Raw genomic sequence first — 22,554 nt, 5'->3', positions numbered from 1 at the left:
AAGAGGAGCAGCAAATCAGGAGCATCCAGCGCCTCTTTGACAATCGAAGACCCGATTAAAGAAGACACTGAGTACGAGACCGAGGAAGGAGAAGAACCTACATACGAGCACGAATCCAATTTTGAGGACGATTTAGCTATCACTATGGCTAATATCGATGAAGTCCCCACGGGGGAATGGAAGAAAAGGATGTGCAATGACACTGGCCCGGGACTTGTGCAGCCCGCAATTCCTGCAACTGCTACTTTTGAGCTTAAGGGTCATATCCTCGCTCAACTCAAGGAGATTCCTTTCTATGGAAAAGACCACGAAGATGCCTACAAACACTTGGATGAAGTAAATGATGTGGTTGACTACTTCAATGTACCAAATGTGCCACGCGAGACCCAGCTACTTCGTATGCTTCCAGTCACATTCAAGGGTGCTGCAAAGGATTGGCTCAAGTCACTTCCTCCCGGGTCGGTCACCACATGGACTAAAATGAAAGAAGATTTCATAGACCACTTTTGCCCGCCTTCCAAAATAGCCAAGTTGAAGAAAGCCATTGCCAACTTCGAGAAACAACCCGGAGAGTCTCTTTATGAGGCGTGGGAAAGGTACAAAGGTCTTCTCAGAAATTGCCCACACCATGACGTTAATAGCCAACAAAAGGTCTCCATCATCTATGATGGAGTCAACGTCACCACAAGGCAATTGCTCGACTCGTAAGGCCCACTCACAAAGAAGGCACCCCCAGTAATCAAGGAATTAATTGAAGAATTCTCTAAGCATTCTAGAGAATACCACAACCCAAGAAATGAAGTAAGTCGGGGGGTAGTGAACTTGGCCAATGATGGCATGGCGGCGATGATGGCTAAGCTCGATAGTTTAGATAGAAGGATGACAAAAATGGATCAAACAATCCATGCTATTCAAGTTGGATGCGAGAACTGTAGAGGGCCTCATCTCACGAAGGATTGTGACTTGGATGAAAATGGAAAAAAGAAGGCGCAAGTGTTCTACTCAAGCGGGGACAAATACGACGAGAATTAGCGGAAACCCAAGAAGGAATGGCTCCCGTACAAAGAATATAAAAGGGCAAAGGAAGAGAAATACAAGCAGAAGGAGAGGGGTTTCTATCAAAAGGAAGAACTGGTTATAGAAAAGAGAGCCGATTTAGAAGAAATGTTCACTAGATTTATAGCCACGTCCGAGAAAAGACACAATGATCATGATGTTGCAATACAAGAGACTAGAACTATACTTAGGAATCAGCAAGCATCTATTCTCAACATAGAGAAACGGCTAGGACAACTTGCACATCAAGTGAACGAGAGGAGGCCGGGAGAACTTCCGAGTAAAACCAAGAATAATCCAAGAATGGAGAATGTGAATGCTATAACCTCCAGCTATGGAAAAAATTTTACTCCTATGACCCCTGCACAGAAGGTTTCAACAAAGGTGCAAGCAGAAACAATAGAAGAGTCGAGTTCAGCTAAACCCGAACAGACTCGTCGAGTCCCTCTAATGGACTCAACGAGTCCATGCCCTGATGACAAATCTGTTGTTTCATCAAAGCCCTATAATCCTCCTTTGTCATTCCCAATCAGAGCCATACCTGATGAAAAGGTTAGAGCATATAGAGCTTTCATGGAACATGTCAAGACCCTTCAAGTCAACATTCCATTTGTGGAAATGATGCTTCAAACACCCAAGTATTTTAACTTGCTAAAGCGTCTCTTTGCTGCTAGAAAAGATTTAGCTGAAGTCGCGGAGGTAGTATTGAGTGAGCTACCAGAAAAGAAGGGCGATCTAGGAAGCATCACAATTCCTTGTCAATTTGGAAATATACTTGCTACTAAAGCGTTGACCGATTTGGGTGCAAGTATTAACTTAATGCCTTTTTCTTTCTTCAAGAAGTTGAATTTACCGGAGCCAAGGCCTGTGAATATGAAGATCCATTTAGCGAATAAGACGATTATTCATCCAAGAGGTGTTTGTGAAGATCTCCTCAATAAGGTCGATAAATTTATATTCCCCGTGGACTTTGTGGTACTTGATATGGAAGAAGACCCTGAAATTCCAATTATTTTAGGGAGATCATTTTTGAATACCGCATGCGCATTGATAGATGTATGCGAGTCCACACTAACATTGAGGGTAGCAGATGAGTCAGCAGTGTTTAAAGCTCTACCAGAGATTAAGCAAGAAGAAGGAAGAAAAGAAGAAGTCTCATTCATTAATTTGGATGATGAAATACTACAAAAAGAACTTGCACTCTTGCAAGAAGAAGATCCAAGTAAGTTTTTGCTATCTTCTGGAGGAATTGATGACGTTGACAAAGACTTGGAGAAGATAGAGAAGCTACTGAAAGGGACCGATTCAAAAAACACAGTGGGATGTGAGGAATACGCTCCGACTAGCCGAGTCGCTTTCATGGACTCGACAAGTCCATTCGAAAATCTCAACAACTTGGACGATTTTGATCTGCTTGTTACCAGCTCCCTGCATGTTTTGGACATGAAGATTTTCCCTAATTCTTTAGAAGATCAAGTAGCAGAAGGAGGAATGGATGGTGATTTTCAAAACGTTCAAGCAGCATGCCTCGATACAATAATACAAGAAGATGAAGATATTCCACTTGAAGATGAGGGGAATGCAGCAGTTAGGAAAGATGATGTTGATAACCCATTCATTGAGTCACGTAATACCAAACCTCGAGCCCGAGTTTTCACCAACTATTAAGTAATGAAGTTTAAAGTAGGAGGAGTGCAAATAGAGGGTGCAGGAGAATAGGGTAAAGAAAAAGAAGATGAGAAAAAGGGAAATTCATGCAGCTAAAGATGATGCTACAAGAAAAAAGAGAGAAGAATTGAGACGGGCCTACAAGAAGAAGATACACTCTTACAAGACAAAGTATAAACCGCAAAAGATTAGGCGTGCATTCCCGATGCAGGAAAATGAAGAAACATAGATGGGAAGGAGTCCAGCTAACGACTCCTTAAAAAGAAGCGCTTGGCGGGAGGCAACCCGTTATTAGAGTTTGCTTTCTTTTATCTTTCTTGTTTTAGTTTTGTTTGATTTTCGTTTTTAGGATTTTATTCTCATCTTCTAAATCATCAGACATGATTGCTTGAGAGTGCGTATGGACTAAGTGTGGGGTGGAATGAATTTTTTATATGACAAAATGATATAATTTTTTGAATTGTTTGCAATTGACTCGCCGAGTCTATCCCTGACTCGACGAGTCTCTTCAGATCCCATATGAGTTAAAATTCGTGACCAGACTCGCCGAGTCTGACCCAGACTCGCCGAGTTTGACCCTGACTCGACGAGTCGATTTTATTTACAGAAAAAAAAATTAATTAAAAATAATTTTTACATCTTGTAAAATTAGGGTTTTTAACCCTAATGAGATCATATTTCCCCCTTACTCGACGTGCGCCTCTCTTGTTTTCTCTCTCAATCATTCATCAAGTTCTTTACTTTTTCTTCAAAATTCTCGAATTCTATCAACAAAGGTACTTAATTTCTTCCATAATTCTGTTAAAGTCATGATTTTTAGATGTTCTAAGGTGTCAATTTCATAGAATACCCGATTTTGAAGTTTAGTGAATTTTTAGGGTTTTGAGCTAGTATTAATTGTGTTGTTTTGGATTATTATTCTTGCTCTAATACGTTTTAGGAACATCCATGGACAAAACCCTTGAAAAAAAATTCAAGTTTTATGGTCGAATTTCGATCGACCCGTCAACTGACTCGCGCAGTTCATACAACTCGTCGAGTCGTTCATGGACTTGACGAGTCCAGTCGAGGACCCAAATGGAATCTGTTTTGATGATTTTTTGTATTTTCTGGGTTGTGTGTTCTTTGTTTTGCAGGGACAAAGGTTTCAAGAGGGCAGAGCTCAAGTGGACACCAAGGAGATTTTCCTTGGTTGAATTTCCCTCCGATTGAATCCGCTTCAACAATGACAATATCGAAGAAGAAGCTGGCTGAGGTCAGGAAGAAGGAGGTTTATGTACCTAATAGGGTTGACTGGGATTGGTTAAAGAATGTCCGATATGAGGAAGAGTTGGCGCCTTACCTTTTGAAGGAATTTACGTACAATGTGGAGACAATTATTTGTGATGGATGGAGCCGGGTTTTCACAATTCAAGTATCGGTGTATCGAGAACTTTGCTGGGAATTTTTCTCCACGGTGTCTTTCCGAGGAGGAGATGATTGCTACCACCCCACGAGTTTTAGTTTTTGTCTTCGGGGCAAATTCCATCAATGTTCTGTCATTGATCTTGCATGCTGATTGGGGATTTACGACCGACCATTGGTCACTACTGCTATCTTTCGCGCCTTCTTGGAACAGTCTCATAAGGTGTTCCCCGACGGTGTTACAAGTATTGGTTGGTGGAAAACAATCGCCAACAAATTATATATTCCGAAGTCGGCTCAAGAAGGGAGCATTAGGTCACCCACACACAGTATCATACACCGCCTTATCTCCACTACAATCAATCAAAGGAAGGACGACGACAAGGTGTCCAACCTTGACGTATTTTATCTTTGGAGTATCATCACGCCCGATACCTTCTGCAACATTCCATGGTGTTTGGCCTCTTATTTTTCGGAGGGCGCGGTCAAGGATCGCAAAACCTCCAAAATTAATGGTGGCATGTTTGTGACCCGGCTAGCCAACTCATATGGGTTGATGACCCGCGGTGCATGGAACTTGATGACAATGATTCCTGCCCCTCCCTTTAATCCCATTCTTTTTCGGAGGGCAACAATTATTGAAGATTATGGCGGTGGTCATTATGCTATCCCGCATGACGATCCGGTGGTCGATCCCGAGGCACCAGGAAGGAGGGTTAGATCGAGACATGAGCGGGAAGTGGAGGAGGAACCGCCGGTGATTCCGGTGGACAATGATGAAGTACCAATGGATTGGTACAATGTCGAGATGAGGCGGTTACAAGACCAAATGGCGAGGGGTATTAATTTTAGCAATGAATCCCATGTGCGGCTTTTTGACCATTTCCATATTCCACACATTGATGGGGGTAACTTCCCCTACATACCATCTTGGGATGAGATCATTAATGCAAGGCGGAGTGGAGCTGGTGGAAGCGAGGCTGCGCATGGCCATGATGAGGAAGACGATGATTAGTTTTTTTGTTTAATGGAACAATTTTCAATTTATTTTTTGTTTTGTTTGGTGTGTTTGAATTTTTAGTTAAGACTTTTATTTTTATGCTTGATGTTTTATTTGCCTTGATGACTCTCAGATTTTGGATTAGGAATGCTTGCATAAAGGGTTTAGAGTTTGAGAGAGAAAGAAAAAAAGAGTGGAAAAGAATCAAGAAAGGGTGGAGTTTAGAGTTAAGGTGTCGAGTCCGGTCCTAAGGGAAATGAGTGAATAATTCTAGAGGTTAAGGGAAGTTCTTGAGATTTATCAAAGAGTTGGAACAAGTGCAAAACGTGAATTTTTCCACCCAGCGATGACTCTCCGAGTGCAATTAACGGACTCGACGAGTCGCTTTATATTTTCACACTTTCGAAGCTTTCCGCGACTATACTCGACGAGTCGTTTATATGACTCGACGAGTCACTCATTTTTATACAAAGAAGACTGCTGATTCGATGTTGTTGAACATACCGCTTGACCACTTATTCTTCCCGATCAATTCCTGAAGATTTTACACTACTTTTCCTGCATATTTGTAGCTGCCCACATGTGATTTGATGTCCAAGACGTGGATGAGCTGTTTCCATGTCTAAAGCAAATTGAAGTTGGAGTTGAAGAAAAGAGATATCGACCTAACGACTGCTACCCCAGGGGAGTTTGTTCTAATTCTCTCTACATTTCATGTTTGTTATTTTTCATGCATAACATGCAATGAGGACATTGCATAAATTAAGTGTGGGGTAGGGGGTTGATGTCGTCTTATTAAATGTAGAATCCTAATGTCCTAATTTAGGTTAATTTTTAAAATTGCTGCATACCAAAAATGTGACTTAGGAATTAATTTAGAAAATTTTGGTAAAAAGTAATTAGAATTCCATGTTAGAGTTGTGTGGATGATTGCATGAAAACTCAAATGTTTAGTTAAGCCTATATACGTTCTAGTGCATTTGTGGCTTCCTTATTCAAGTGAAATCATGGGACAAAAACACGACCTTGCTTAGCCCGAAGGATGCAATATGTTTAGCATCGTGTACCAGAAAAGTATCCAGGAAAATTATTATCGTTAGCCAATAAAGGTTGAAGTTGAGCTCCCCTGCTTAAGCATGTAGGATTTTGAGTGAAAAAAGTGAGGTACATGTAAAAAAAGATAGAGAAAATAGAGAATTACAAGAAAAGTTTGAAGAATTTTGGAGCAACTAAAGTGAAGATCAAAAGATCAAAATTCCAAGAGTTCAAAAATGGAAGATACCAAAAAATCAAACAACAAGGTAGTGAATTCACAGAAATCAAAGATCAAATTATCAAGGAAGTGAAGAATTCAAAAGAGCTCCATAGTGGTATCATAAATTGTAATTCTAGATTATGTATGCTTGGGTTGCTCAACTAAAAATACCTTGAGGATAGGAGGTTCTCTGCGGATGGATTCGGAGGGATGCATAAAATGAGCATTGTTCGGGATAAGTGGGCGAATGTTTATGAGGATTGTGAGTATTTGGAGTATGGGGGTTATTAGGAAAATTTTTAGACACAAATGCATGCGTTGCGGTCTTGGCATAATGGCTGGGTTAGATTGGAGTTGTCTTATGTGATTCTAATGTGTTAAAATTCAGTTTTGCTTGGGGGCAAGCAAAAGTCAAGTGTGGGGTATTTTGATATTTGCATAATTAGTTATATGTTAGCATACAATTTTATTCATTTTTAGCTAATTAATTGCATATCATGGACAAAAGATACTTAAAAGTGTTTGAATTGTGTTTTCAGTTCCAAAAGTGAAGCTCGGAAGCAAAAGGAAGCAGGAGAAGCGGTTGGGAGCTCGGGAATTGAACAAAGAAGAAAACCACCAAAAACAACACCTACTCGGCAAGTAGGGTTGACTACTTGGCGAGTCCGATCGAAGAATCGAGAAGATAAAGACTCCGTGACTTATCATGTACGGGAATCAAGGGATGGACTCGGCGAGTCGGCAATGGACTCAACGAGTCGTTTCGCATCTATAAAGATAACTTCTCAGATCGACATTAGATATTCTAAAACCTTTTTAGAGAAAATAGTTGCGATTGGAGAGTCATAAGAACCCTAGAGAACGAAGATACAACCTAGAATTCAATTCCGAATGAGATTTGAGGCAAATTCTCATCATTCTACTTAATCTTTTGTTTTCCATTATGGCTAGACAATTAGAATTCGTTTTATTGCTGTTAATTACCTCAATCATGAGCTAAAACTCTTAAACTTCTGTTTGGGGATACAATATTGATATTATGGTTTGATTTATGGTAGGATTAATTCGATGTTGGTGATTTTGTTGATTTTAGCTTGTTAAAGAACCTTGTGTGTGAATGATAACTATTTTTCTGTTAATAGGAAGATAATTAATTAGTATGAACATCTTTTAATTGTCAACCTCATATGCTTATGTGACCACTTCATCATATGACTAGGATTAATGAACATGAAACTAGAATTAATAAGAAAAATAGGTAAATTCATGTATGAGCTTGTGTGATGATCATCAACAAGAGGTTAACTAAAGGACCAAATTAGTTATCTATTACAAGTCTAAATTAACCTGAATAAATAATCTAGTGAATCAAATTAAATTAGACAACTGATCACTGTTTGAGTTAGTTTGTTCTCTAATGATTAGTGCAGCGAACGTGAATCTAATCACTTGAATCGGTAACCAATAGAAGAATTAATCCATTGCACTATTACCATAATATCAACCATAGGATCAATTGAGTTGAACTAAACAGGAGTCCTTCCCATTATTGAATTTAGTTAAATCTTTGTTTTTCTAGTTTTTAGTCTAAGTGATAGTTAGTAAGTTTCTAGTCTATTAAAACTAGAGAAAACCCTTACTTATTAATTAATTTAGATAAAATTAGTCTTTAGTTTTAATTTACCGTTCCCTGTGTTCGATACCCTACTTGTTTAACTGTACCACAATTGATAGGTCCACTGCCTTTGTGTGTTCATTTTATAATTAAAAGTAGGTTTAAAACGAAGTGAGTTTACACACATCAAGCGTCAATTTCTTAAATCATTGTCACACACGATTTAAGAAAATAATATTTTCACTACGTAGTTGCACTAAACGATAGCACTTGGAAGCAGGGTCGAATCCTCAGTGACACAACTTAATGGTTAATGCCTCTTCGCGTAAGGCACATACTAGTTATTTAACAAAAAAAATATTAAAAGGGGTTTTTTTAATTTATAACTAAAACTATAAAATGTAGTGAAATAAACTAAATGAAACCAGTAATAAAAACGAATTCAGCTCCGCTGCGACTTTCCTGATCATGCAATCATCCAAGATCTGGTTATTCAAAATGCGTTCTATATCTAAACTGCTACTGAGAAAAACTGGCAAGCTCTAGCAAAATATCTTTTACCTAGTTAAATTAAACAAATCAAGTTCTTTAGTTAACCCTAACTTTTTACTGTCTACTTAAACAAGCTCTTAATTAAGATCAGAAAAGTTGCATTAAGATCTATGTCAAAATTCTCAGCAATACCAAATACTTCTCAGAAGCTCGAATTCGTAAAGGTATCAAATTTCGGTTTATATCAAAGTTAAATCCTAACACGGAACCAATTTGATACTTGTTACTTATTACAAATTGATAAGAACAATTATGAATTCTATTAACTGACTAAGTGAAATCATTGAACCCTAATTAGGTGGTTAGGCTAACAAGATTTAAAAATAAACCAATTCATTAATCTCAAAACTGAAACAACTAGATAGAAGCACACAATGAAAACCAAATCTAATAACTGATCACATGAAAAGTACTAGTCTATTGCAGAACTAAAAACTAGTGTTTGTCTATACATGGATAAAAACATGTCTAGGACAGTAAAAGAAGAAATCAAAATATTAACTCTTACTAAACTAACTGAGAGACACGATTAAAAGTCTTTAGATCTTCAAAAATCATAGAAATCGGAGAGGAATTTCTTCAGAAATCGTCTTTTTCGTCGTCTAGAGCTTCAGGAATCGGCTTTGGCGTCAAACTGATCATAGGGTTGTATTTATATTAATGCGGGTAACTTCCGGAGCAAGAATACAAAAAATGTGATCAATATATGAAAATGCGATCGCATTTTTTCCTAAATTTTCCCGATTCGTAGTTTAATGAAGTACGGTGCTTTTTTTGAGCATTTGGAGACTTCGACATGAAAATGTGCAAATTATGATGCTAAATTATGGAGCTTCAGGAATCGGCTTTGGCGTCAAACTTATCTTAGGGGTTGTATTTATATGAATGCGGGTAACTTCCAGAGCAATAATACAAAAAAATGCGATCAATATATGAAAATGCGGTCGCATTTTTTCCCAAATGTTCCCGATTCGTCGTTTAATGAAGTACGGTGGTTTTTTTGAGCATTTGGAGACTTCGACATGAAAATGCGGTCGCATATATAAGGAAATGAGATCACATTTTTACCCTTTTTTCTTCAGACTCGTATTTTTGACCCTACCAAACCTCCACTATCAAAACAATCGCAGATGTACAAAAATGGGATCGCATTTTTGGATTTTCGGCGCGATTCGGTTGTAATTATTCCATTTAAGCATTCCAAGTTATTCGTCAGCATCATTCTTCAATTCCAACTCCATGTAAGCTCCAAATATGCATTCAAGCTGCTCCCAAAGTACTACTCCACTCGAATTATCTGAAAACGACACAAAAACACTAGCAGTACGAGAATTATGACAAAAGACATCAGTTGAACATTATTTAAACTAATGACATGCAAATGTGCAAATTATGATGCTAAATGCTAATAAGAACTACCCTAAAAGATGTATAAAATAGTATGTATCACCTAGGCCCTAAACTATGATACACTCAATTAGTCATGTCAACCTTCTTTGGATTCTTGATTTTGGATATTCGAATGCGATTAATTTTTATAATTTGAAGAAAACGCAATGTCTAGATTTTCAAATTTTATGATATATGATTTATTGTGCTTCTCTATCTTTAGGTTATTATTCATTGAGGAGGTGGCAGCTTCACATGATATTGTTGATCCCAAACTCAAGAAAGCATGTCCAAGAACCAAGGGTATTTAAAGTGCAATGTTGTAATAAATAAATAAAATGTTGTAAGGGTATTTATACAATGTTGTAAAAGTATTTAAAGCATTATTCATACAACGTTGTAAACAACATTGTATGAAATGTTGTAATGGTATTTAAAGCATTATTCATACAATGTTATGTACGTTTTACTCTAGTACCACCTCCAAAGTGCAATGTTGTAGTAAATAAATAAATGAATATAGGTTGTTTACTTTGTGTTTCTAAATGGGAATATTTTTTTTATTCGTTGTTTCTAACAAACTTCAACCATTTTGGACATACTACAATGTAGCAGGCATTGCATTTTCCATTGAGTTCATTAGACATGGTTTCATAACTACAATTTTATGTGAGTGTGTTTCTAAATGTAACTCAATTTATCAAAATTATTAACAAAAACCTAAAAAAACAGATCATATGACAGAATACAATACAAAAAAAAAAAAAAAAAAAAAAAACAAACAAACAAACCATCCCATGGTTAAGCACAAGCATACCTCCTAGTTATCAAGATAAATCATGTTTACTAGGTTGATTACATTAATAGCAAGTTAAAACTAATATAAATTTTGTATTAATTATAGAATTTATAGATTATAAAGAAAAGAAATAAAAATGCATTTATTTAATTATACATATTATTTTATAAAAAAATATATGAGATATAATTGACATAAACGTGACAAATGAGTACAATTGTTTATATTTGAAGCAAATTTTAGAATTAAAAAAATGTGAGCAAAATATATTCTTATTTCTAGTAGGAGATTTTTAATATGAGTATTTTTTATAGATAATTACTATTTTTTATTAACTTTTTAATTGCATTACAATATAATTTTTACTAGGGCTAATGTCATAAAAACCCTCAAGTTTTCAGGGTTTTGTCGGTTTTGTCCAAAATTGAATTTTATGTCCGTTTTTACCCTAACATTTTCCAAAAAATGTTCGGTTTTACCCTTTTACCGGTGATAACAGGTTACCATTATATTAACTTCGCAAAAAAACCCTTAAGTTTATAGTTTTTTTTACGTTTTTACCCTTAAGTTTATAATTTTTTTTACACTTTTACCCTATGTATTTTTTTTTCATATTATACGTATTCAAGCAGAAAAATCATATGAATATGTATATTATGAAAAAATATATATACTTGGGGTAAAAGTGTAAAAAAATTATAAACTTAAGGGTAAAAACGCAAAAAAAATGGTAACTTAAGGGTTTTTTTTGCGAATTTAAAATAATGGTAACTTGGAAAACCTGTTATCACCGGTAAAAGGGTAAAACCGAACATTTTTTCGAAAATGTTTGGGTAAAAACGGACATAAATTTCAACTTTGGGCAAAACTAACAAAACCCTGAAAACTTGATGGTTTTTATGACATTAACCTTTTTTCTATTTTTTTTATTGTCCATTATATATATATATATATATATACACACACACACACACACTAGTCGTTACCCGCACAAAGCAGCGGACGGCAAATAGTTTGTTTCAGCATATAATTTAATGTGGCGATTAGTTTCCTTTATGCACGAGCTAGTTTATTACGGCCTTTTTGCAGTCTGTTTTGTGTTGGATAGTTTATTTCAATAGATAGTTTCTACCTAGATGGATAGTTGGACAATACAGCGGAATTGTGGTAGGAATGTAAGATAATGAAAAGCGTTATGTGTCCCTCTTTTCTTTTCTTCCTTCCTTCCAAGTGAAACCCTAAAATCAAACACTTCAAAACAAGTTGTTAAAAATTAAACATAAACTTCACCCACACAAAATTTAAAATGAATGATGAACTATAAATCAATATAAATCAAAAGTTAACATAATTTTCATTATTGCAAAATTTTAAAGTTTTATTCGTTTGCAGGTTGTACATTGAAATCCAAGCATTCATTAATATTTGTTCTTAATAGTAGAGTATAGGTGATGTATATTTTTGGATTTGTTTGAGCCGTTTGTTTTAATTTCATTTACTTGTATACAACATATTATACGTTTGAATGACAATTCAATTTTTCAAATCAAACAAAAACATGACAATTTCATTATTCAAATCAATCGAAGACAATTTCATTATTCAAATCAATCGAAGACATGATAATAAAAGGGTTAATGACTTTAAAAAGGTAATTAAGTTTCAATATTATGCAAAATATACCATGTTTAAAAGTGACCAACCAACTTAAAAAATCGTTCACATAATACCATCTGAATTGACTTTTCTTTCTTATATTGCATTGTGTAGCCGGTTCTACAGATTATGAGGTAAAGATGACTGGAAAAAAATCAACGATTACTGTTCATCGTCCTCTTCATATCTTCCTTGCTTCCGTTCCAGCTCTAACCGGAGACCTTTGTCAGACCGGAGACCTGTTGTACCTCTCCCTTGCGTACTTCCTTTTTCGATCCAACAACCAAGCAACCCCTTGCATGCTACTGTTCATCGTCTTCTCCATCTAAAAACCTGCAACAAAAATCATAAAAGGAACCAACAAAAAAAAATGTTGCTGCTAACTGAGAAGTCGGAACCACCTCTTGCTGCTTTGCTTTGCTCCAAGAAACATCACCAAACGAACCGATTTTCCAGCCCCTGTTGGGATGGCTTTTTCAAGCCATATTCAAACCTCAGTAACCCATAGCCGAGAACCACCAAAACCCATAACCACCTCGTTGGTTCCAGCTGAGACCTGAGAGTCACCCTCGCAACCTCCTCATTCTCGCACCACCTCTAAACAAACTCACATGCTGCCTTTTTCGATTCAGTCCAACCGGAGACCTTGAAATCTACGGGATACTACCTTCGAAAAATCGAACACCATCACCACCTCTTACCTGTTTTAGCGGGAATCATCAAGAACTGAAGCTACTGTTCATCTTTTCCAATCGAAACCTTGAACAAAAAGAAAAATACAAGAGAATCCAAATATCAACTGTTCATTCATCTTTAATCTTTCTCTACTGCTTCTTTCTTCGTTTTTACCGAGAACCTAGCACCCGAAACCACCATCGAAAACCACCTCACCACCATCGAACCTACCTACTGTCACCACTCTTTTCCGTCGCCACCACTTCGCCGGTTCCAGCCGAGACCCGAGACTTCCTTAGCAGATCCTTCCCTTCGATTCCAAACTAACCCATCTTGAAAAAAATGGTCTGTGGGGATGGCTTTTTCCAACCATATTCAAACCACCCAAGCTACATTAATTCCATGTAGTAGACTAAAAAGCCACAGTAAGTGTTATTTTTTTTCTAGTAAACTGTACCTCAAAACCAGCTGAACCAGTTAGACAAGGGAACAGAAGAACAAAAGATCAATTTAGATGGTATTGTGTGAACGAAAACTTAAGTTCAATGGTATTTTGTGAATAGGATATACTTAAATGGTGTTTTTTTTAACAAAACTAAAACTTAGTTACATTTTTAATTCATTAACCCATAATAGAATGTCATGAGCTATTCCATTATCTTCTTCATTCCATTCGTTTGTGAATCCATTCAATCACACCAAACAGACTCCCAAGTTTAAAGTCCATGATTTAAAAGATTCAACTTTAGAATACAATTAACATTACCCAAAATACTCAGTTTGATTATGAGACCATGATCAAAAGAAACCAACTAACCTACAGAATCTGAATACAAAAACTACAGGTAATTCGAAGAGAAAAACAAAAGACGACAATCAATTTTGAACTCATATAGAAACCATGAAATTACTTACTGTTTTATTGAATTATTGTTTCAATTGCATCTGTTTGATCATCTATTTTGTTGACCTCCTAAATCCAAATCTTCACGGTTTTATCATTTTCCAGAGCACCTGAAGCAATCATATTCTCAATTAGGTGATAAGCAACTATTATTACCGCATCTGTGTGACCTTCAAGTTTTTGGACTATTTTTCTTGTTTGAAGTTCCCATAAGTATACACAATTGTCCTCTGAGACACTCACGATGTATTTGCCATTTGTGATTGAAAATGCTGATGACATGGAGTATTTTGAGTTTGTGTGGATATTGTTAGTCTTTAAGAACTTGCCAGTTGATAGATTCCATAACCTCTGCATCAAAACAAAATGACATTTATTAGGGAAATTGGTGGGATTCAATGTGAATATAAGGCCAATCAGATTCAAGGAAAAAGATTATCATTGTGAATACTATGAACAAGATATGTGTGACATCCCCATTTTCACGGCCAGAAAAGACCGATTTTGTTTATGTTTTATAAAAATCAGAGTACTTCTTTTCATAAAAATGTTGCGGAATTTGTTCCCAGAAAACATGATAAATACGTTATCAAAACATTTTCGAAGAAACGTATTTTATTTATTTTAAAACGTTTGGGATGTCATCGTCAATACAGAAACATAAGCATAAACAGAACTTACTAGTGATCTACATCTCTTTAATCTCTCAATGTAATGTGACTTCATGACAGCATCTGTGACATAAATAAACTGAGTGGGTTAGGTTGGAAAACCTGGTGAGTACATAGGGTTTTCAACCCACAATAATGTATTTATTATGTTTAAACAATCAAACAATCAATCCAATTACCCATCCCCATTATCTTCTTTAGTCTTAAGGATCTACCCTAAGAATCAGCTATTCCTCGTTCATTCATTCCTAAGTATCATCCTAAGGAATCGGCACGAAGTCCATCGTTGCCACGGTTTACACAACAGGCACTAAGTCTGCATAATCGTCAGGGCTTAGACACTAAGTCTGCATAGTCGCCAGGGTTTAGGCACTAAGTCTGCATAGTCGCTAGGGTTTAGGCATCAAGTCTGCATGATCACCAAGGTTTAGGTATCAAGTCTGCATGATCACCATGGTTTAGGCATCAATTCTGCATGATCACCAAGGTTTAGGCACCAAGTCTGCATGGACGCCATGGTTTAGAGTACACCGGGTGAACACATCGTTCACAACACGTACAGGTTGCGAGCCTGCTAGTGTTCCACTGGACTGTCTAGAATAGTCCGTGGTTGTCATCCATACTCTGCTGAATGACGGGACCATCATTTGGGAAAGACTTCTCACATCGTCCACCTCTCACCCTCACCTCGTGGTCTATAACACCTATCAACTCATCATCCACCTCATATTCCATCTATTACATCTACCCATGTTTTACCCCAACATTATCGTAGATATAAAATACATATACAGTTTAAATCATTTAAAACATGTATAAAATCGTTCATCTAGCATAGACATCAAGTACTCAGATAATATGCACACATAGCACGTAATTTATATAAAATACTTCATATCTATGTGTAAGATGAAAGTAACTATGCACTCACCTGGTAAGGTGGTGACTCGGCACTCGGACAGCACTTCGTTACTTCTTAAAACAATTTTTCCTTGACCAAAACCTAGTATTAATACCACTATAGTTTAGTTTTAACATTAATCGTGACTAATTAATAGTCTAGCTATTATTACTATTATATAAGCGTTAAATAACACTAAATATAACTCATAATAATAGCTCAAATAATTATTTTAAGGTCCTAATAATGTTACTATAATTAAATAAAAGCTATATTAAATATAGTATAGGCGTAACTCACTTACAGCGGGTTTTTATTAAAAACTGGGCTTCGCTGGAGCAGCGTTTCCGAGCCGAAAGCTTTTCTTCTCGGAGCTGTCGAGCGCTACGGGGCTTTCTTCTCGTGATAGGGAGGTTCCCTAGACTTGGGAGGGGTTTAGGGAGGTTAGAGAGAAGTTAGAGAGAGAAAAAAAAAAGGTTTGAAGGTGTGAGGAAATAATGAAGAGTCCATCTCTTATTTATAGGAAGTGTATAGTAAAGTAGTCTCCAAGCTTCGTCCGTAACTTTTGCATACGAGCTCCGTTTTTGTCTGTCTTTTTACCGTTGAGTTCCTATTAATGAGATCTTCAACTTTCATTTAGACCTCGTTAGCTAATTCTCATTCTATCTTGGATTTACAAAACTGTATCGAATTCGCCGCGCTCGAAAAGTAGGGACTAAGCTTCTTCCATATCTTTCGCATACGAGCTCTATTATCGACGTTCTTTATATCCACGCGTTGGTATTTACGAGTACTACAACTTTCATTTAGATCCCGTTGGCTAAAAATCGACCGATCTAAAATTCAGATTTCGGGCTGTGCACTGTTATGCTAAATCTTAGAAAAATCATAACTTCCTCATACGAAGTCAGATTTGGGCGTTCTTTTTATCGATGTTCTTAGTTTAACATATTCTACGAATTTCATTTAGAGCGCTAAGGCTAAATCTCGCTCTATCGTAAATTCACTATTTACGCTTCCCGACGTCGTGTTGGTTCCGTCGCGAAACTTCGACGGGCCATAACTTCTTCGTTATAACTTGGATTTCGGCGCTCTTTATATGTACGGAAACCTTGTAACATATAATACAACTTGTCTAAGATTATTTATTCTAAATAATCTTTTGCCGAAAAGTCGTTTTCGACCCCCTATTATCCCTAAATTGACTAGCCCGGATCTACGGGCGTTACAATATGAATTACTGATGTCAAGGAAAAGAAATAAGAATTCACTCACCAGTGTACTATCCAGGGTACCTACAAGAAAAAAGTTTCCATTTGGGGAAAATTTGACAAAGCTAACAGGGGGGTTTTCATCATTGATCAGAGTCTTCATACAATACCCTGTGGATGCATCCCAAATCCTGCACAATCCATCTTAACTACTGGACACAATTAATGTCCAGTCTCGATTAAAGTTCACAGCAGTTACGGGATCAGAATGCGCAGGAAGTACCTTCAAGCATTTGTCAGATTTCACGTCCCAAACCCTACCTATCTCATCGAAAGAACCGGAGACAATCATGTTCGATTGAGGGTTGTAATTCACGCAGAAGACGTAGTTTGTGTGTCCAGTTAGCGTTTTGACGAGTGAGCTAGTGGATACATCCTAAAAGCGTACGGTTATGTCATCGAAAGTGGTGGCGAGGTGCTGAGCGCCGAATGAGAATGCGACGTCTAAGATTCCTTGTTCGTGCCTGATGAATTCTTGGATAGGAGATCCATCAAAGGTGGAACATGTGCGGGCGGTGTTGTCGGTGGAAGAGGTAGCGATTAGCTTGCCATCACCATTGGAGACTCAACATGATCAAATATGGCGTAATCATTCCTTGTTTTGATGTTGGTGTCAAGGGAATTAAATTTCAAGTGAATTTGCCATTAAATAAAAGAATTTTGTAACAAAAAATCGAAGAACAAATAGGGTTCCTATGGGTTTTATGGTTTGGTGAGGGAGAGAGAGAAGTTGAAGACCGGTGAACAAAATCTTGTGATGGTGTAATTGTGAGCATTGGGTTTTTGTAGGTGGTAGAGCCATTAAATTTGTTGAAGGCGTAAGGATATCTCGGCAACCAGGGATCTTTTTAATAACAATTTTAAAAATTATGTTGACTCTTTCTCGTTAAAAGGTTTATTTTTTAAAAATTTAAATCCAGAACTATGTTAGGAAAGATAAGGACGATAGGTTTGAATGTTTGAGTATCTATTAAACATTGTACTTAATGCATTATATTTTGTAATTTAATGATGGTTAGTTGTACTAATAGATTAAGCACTTGGACCTCTTGATTCTATTTTTAGAAATAGTAAGGTTTGTATAATAATATAGTAATATATATATATATATATATATATATATATATAGAGAGAGAGAGAGAGAGGGGAGGGTTCAATTGAGAAAAAAAAGGTTGAGAATGGGTGAATCATTCTCAGTCATTCATTTATTTTTGCCGCAAAAGTCTCCGTCGTACCAGCGGAAATGAGAAATGAATAGACATGTGTTTTCCAACAAAACATATTTCCTTAAACTATGTTAATTATTACCTTAATATATACAAAAACATAGTTTTTTCGTTTTTTTATTTTTAAGAAGCTATTTTTATTGAAAAATAATTTTAAATATACCAAATTCATGATTTTTTTTATTCTCTACAAATAGAAATCCATATTGATATAGTTTTAAGATAAAATAAATTTTTTTTTATATATTTTTAGCTATCTTTATTCATAATTGAATAAAAATGTATCAGGTTTTATTACAGTACATTCGTTATTCACTTATGAATAAAAAGTATAATTATTTTTTTGGCAATTTAAGTATCATTCATCTATGAATATATAATTTAATAAACATAGTATATTCATATTTAAATATTGGACGATGCATTCACTTGTGAATATTAACATAATATATTCACTTGTGAATATTAGATGGTATATTCACTTATGAATATTAAATGATATTTTCATATGTGAATATTACATAGTATATCACATGTGAATATTACATAGTATATTCACTTGTGAATATTACACAGTATATTCATATATGAATATTACAAGGTATATTCACTTACCCCGTCTCTTTTTATCATCTTTGTCTCCTAAACACTGGAAGTTTTAACTCAATACGTGAGTGTTTGTTCATAGATCCTAGATTTTTTTTCATGTTTTTTACTTTGCTTTCATATAGATGACCATGAAAAAGAATACAAATCTTGGAAAACATGAAACACCTTCATCTCCACATGAGTTTTTCCCATCTGGAATCGAATATGCTAGAAAATACTATCGGGTAATGAAGTCACTTATACAATCATGTTTTTTGTTAAATATATGTTATTTTATGCCTTATTATTTTGGGAAAACCTTAGAAAAACCCAACATATTTTCATCAAATCCTTAAAAAAAACCACTATATTGTTTTTTTTACGCTAAAACTCTTATATTTTTTAAAATGTCTAATCTAAGGCTTTGAGTTCGGTAAACCCTAGATAACAAAAAAATGTTAGGTAATCGCTTCTCAACTATTTGATGGTTACAATCCATTAAATTAAAATTTTCAAAAACATATAATGGTTTTGATGTACTAAAAAATAAAATAGTGGGTTTTTTTAATTTTTTGATGAAAATGGATTGGTTTTTCTTAGGTCAAAAAGACTTAAATAAGACTTTCACAAAATATAAGGGTTTTAATGCACTAAGAAATAATATAGTGGCTTTCTTAAGTAATAGATGAAAACATGGTGGGTTTTTATGAGGTTTTCCCTATTATTTTTAATTTAGTTCGCTATTTTTCTCTATGGTTTTTCTGATTTTCTTGAGTTTTGTTGTTGTAGAAGATGCAAAGAATCAAACTGATCAAATTAAAAAAATTCATCAGCATCTTTACTTTTCTCTCTCTCTCTCTCTCTCTCTCTCTCTATATATATATATATATATATATATATATATATATATATATATATATATACTAGGTTAAAACCCGTGGAACCCACGGGTGCTATTTCTAAATTGAATTTAAAAATTAATTATTTAATAAAATAATATTTCAATAATTCTTATAACTTATAAATTGTAATATTGAATATTTCAATAAATTTTTTAATTTGTAAGTATTTAATTACAAAGTAAATGAGAAGTATTTAATTTGGAATGAAGATTTTTGAAAACTCTTTTTTTGATGCATGATTCTTGTTGGACATATGCAGATGATGCATTACCAATGTGTGTAATGAAATTAACATAAAATACAACAATATGTAATTATAAAAAAAAATACAATAATATGATGGATTAAGTGTGATTTGCTAAAATTGAATAAAACGACGTTACAAAAAAGTTGGCTACAAATTTCGAAAAACTTCCTTATAAACAACATTGGAAGTTTTATTTGTGAGTTTGCCATCTTTATCTAAAATTAATAATTTTAATCCCTCTCTGCTCTGAACTCTAGATAAGGCAACATACAATTGTCCATGTGAAAAAACTGGATCTTTCAGAAACAAACCAACATTTGATAACGATTGTCCTTGACTTTTATTAATAGTCATTGCAAAACATATGGCCAAAGGAAACTGTCTTCTTGTGAATTTGAAGGGAATCTTTTTTTCTGATGGGGTTAAAGATGTTCTTGGAATAAAAGTCTGATTTCCAATATTAGTTCCAGTTATTATACGTGCCTCAATAACACGTTTGCCCAATGATAACACCTGTAGTCTTGTGCCATTACATAAGCCGTTTTTCTGATCAATATTTCTCAGTAACATTACTGGAACACCAATTTTTAAAACTAACTTATGATTTGGTAAACCGGATACTTTGAGACCATTTAATACATCAGGAGAGTATAGATTTGCATCAAATTGATCATGGAGAAATTCGGATTCACATATGCTGTCTGAACTTAAATATTCAACTTCATCTCCTAGAAACTTCTTAAGCAAACGGTCGTTTATTTCCTGGACAACTTCATTTTTCGGAGCAAGTATCGCTCTTTCTTGGAAATAATTTATATCGCTATAGTTCTCTAAAATTGAAGGATATACAAACTCAATTAAGGAACCTATAGGATCATGTGAATCGTTAATGAGAATATCATCCGGAATATCGATAATCGTTTCACCGTCGTTCGGACCACCAAGTTTTCCTTCTCCTATATCCAACAACCAATTTGCAAAATCTCTTATTTTTCCTATATCTGATTGATCCCTTCCAACAGTTAGCCTCATGTTTTTTGTTAATCTATGGACTTTGCAATGTTCCCATAAATATGAAGAACTCAAAGAAGCATTTACAATGTTCTGTCTACTGCCACCCGGAACAACAGGTAGAATCTGTCTAAAATCTCCTCCAAAGACAATAACTTTCCCTCCAAATGGAATATTTGAGATTGTTGAATTTACGCACCTTAGTAAATCCTTAAAAGTTCGATCTAAAGCTTCAAATGCATGCTTATGGACCATAGGTGCTTCATCCCAAATTATTAAAGAGGTTTTTCTTATTAAGCTTGCCAACTCACCGTCTAGATTCACTACTAGAAAAAAGGCATTTTACGACGCTCATTGCGCGTCGTAAAACGCTCAGACGACGCGCAAATGCGTGTCAAGGAAGGCTCTGTCATAAAGAGAGACGACGCGCTTTTGCGCGTCGTCTATAGACGACGCGCATTTACGACGCGCATTTATGACGCGCATTTACGACGCGCGGTTACGACACGCAATGCGTATCAAGGAAGGCCCTGTCATAAAGGAAGACGATACGCATTCGCGTGTCGTAACCATACAACGCGCGTGTTAATGACACGCAATGCGTATCAAGAAAGCCTCTGTCAAGAAAGGTCATGTCATAAATGAAGATGACACGCATGTTTGCATATCATAATTTTAAATGTTAAAAAAAAATTATTTTTTATAGATTTACTAATTTTCAAATTAAATTTTCATTTAATGCCTCACAATATAAAATAAAATATCATATACAAAAAATATAATCCATTTCATAAAATTTAATGTCTTACAATTCTATTTCTTACAATATATAAATTTACATGTAAAAACATCTCTACAGTCTACATGTTTCATGCTTGATTTCCATCTTTTATCGTTTTTAAAAACAAAAGTTCTAACAAGAAACCTTCTTTTAGTAATGCAAGTGATGCTCTTGATAAGCTGATATTCTTAAGTGTAACGGATCCCTCATTACTTGGAGATGCTGGTGAGCTTGAAATCCAAATTAAACCTGATCCAGAAAAAGGGACAATCACAATATCATAAGATTACTTACTTTTCTTCATTCTTGAATCTTTCCTCATAAAATACAACTCTACAAGAGATTTATAAACCTTTTTTTACCCTTATATTAAAAGTGCAGTAGTAGGCATCAAATGAAATGTACGGTAAATGAGGGAGAGAAGCCACCTCTCAAAAGTAGTCAATTATTGAAATGTACTATTTCCTTTAAGGTTTTCAAGGATAAAATTGACATTTCTCAAGGTTTAGGTATCACTTACCAAATAAAAGCATTTCCGCAGACTAGAGCAATGCATGCATTCCATCGTACACAACAACATTTAACAGTTTATAAGATAGAAGGTAACCAATTAAGGTTGTAATGTTATTTTTCTTTATTTTTGAAATATGAAAGGAAATGGGAATAGATCTTACGTTCAGAAGGTATGACCGATCTGTTAAATTGTCGGCTTAAGCCCACAGCAAATTTGCATATAACAATGAATTCCTGCCATGAAAAAACTTTATTTAATAAGATATGATGTCTACCCCATGAAATGGTCCCTGAATCTCCCCTTGAGGATCACAATAGTAAAGACTTAACTGTTCAGGCATGATGCCACTTGTTAACTGTTCACTTGTATTATCCTGCATATTTCTTGTCCAATATTGCTCAGAAGCTGGATTAACAAATACAGAGTTCGATTCATCAACAAGATTTGAATTGATATCAAATGAAGATGG

The 22,554-nt window shown here is 35.3% G+C and overlaps 1 non-coding gene and 1 pseudogene across 1 annotated transcript; both read right to left on the bottom strand.

Annotated features, from left to right (window-relative positions):
* Positions 1 to 528: 528 nt before the first annotated feature.
* Positions 529 to 635, bottom strand: LOC128134018 (small nucleolar RNA R71). The gene has a single exon (XR_008232352.1). It is a non-coding gene; the product is annotated as a small nucleolar RNA R71 (small nucleolar RNA).
* A 13,407-nt stretch (positions 636 to 14,042) lies between these two features.
* Positions 14,043 to 21,148, bottom strand: LOC111914581 (COMPASS-like H3K4 histone methylase component WDR5A; annotated as a pseudogene).
* Positions 21,149 to 22,554: the final 1,406 nt, after the last annotated feature.

Source organism: Lactuca sativa, chromosome 4 (genome assembly GCF_002870075.4).
Source record: "Lactuca sativa cultivar Salinas chromosome 4, Lsat_Salinas_v11, whole genome shotgun sequence".
Taxonomy (NCBI): Eukaryota; Viridiplantae; Streptophyta; class Magnoliopsida; order Asterales; family Asteraceae; genus Lactuca; species Lactuca sativa.
The sequence above is the reverse complement of the archived record's forward strand: the minus strand, read 5'-3'. Positions and strand labels throughout refer to the sequence as shown.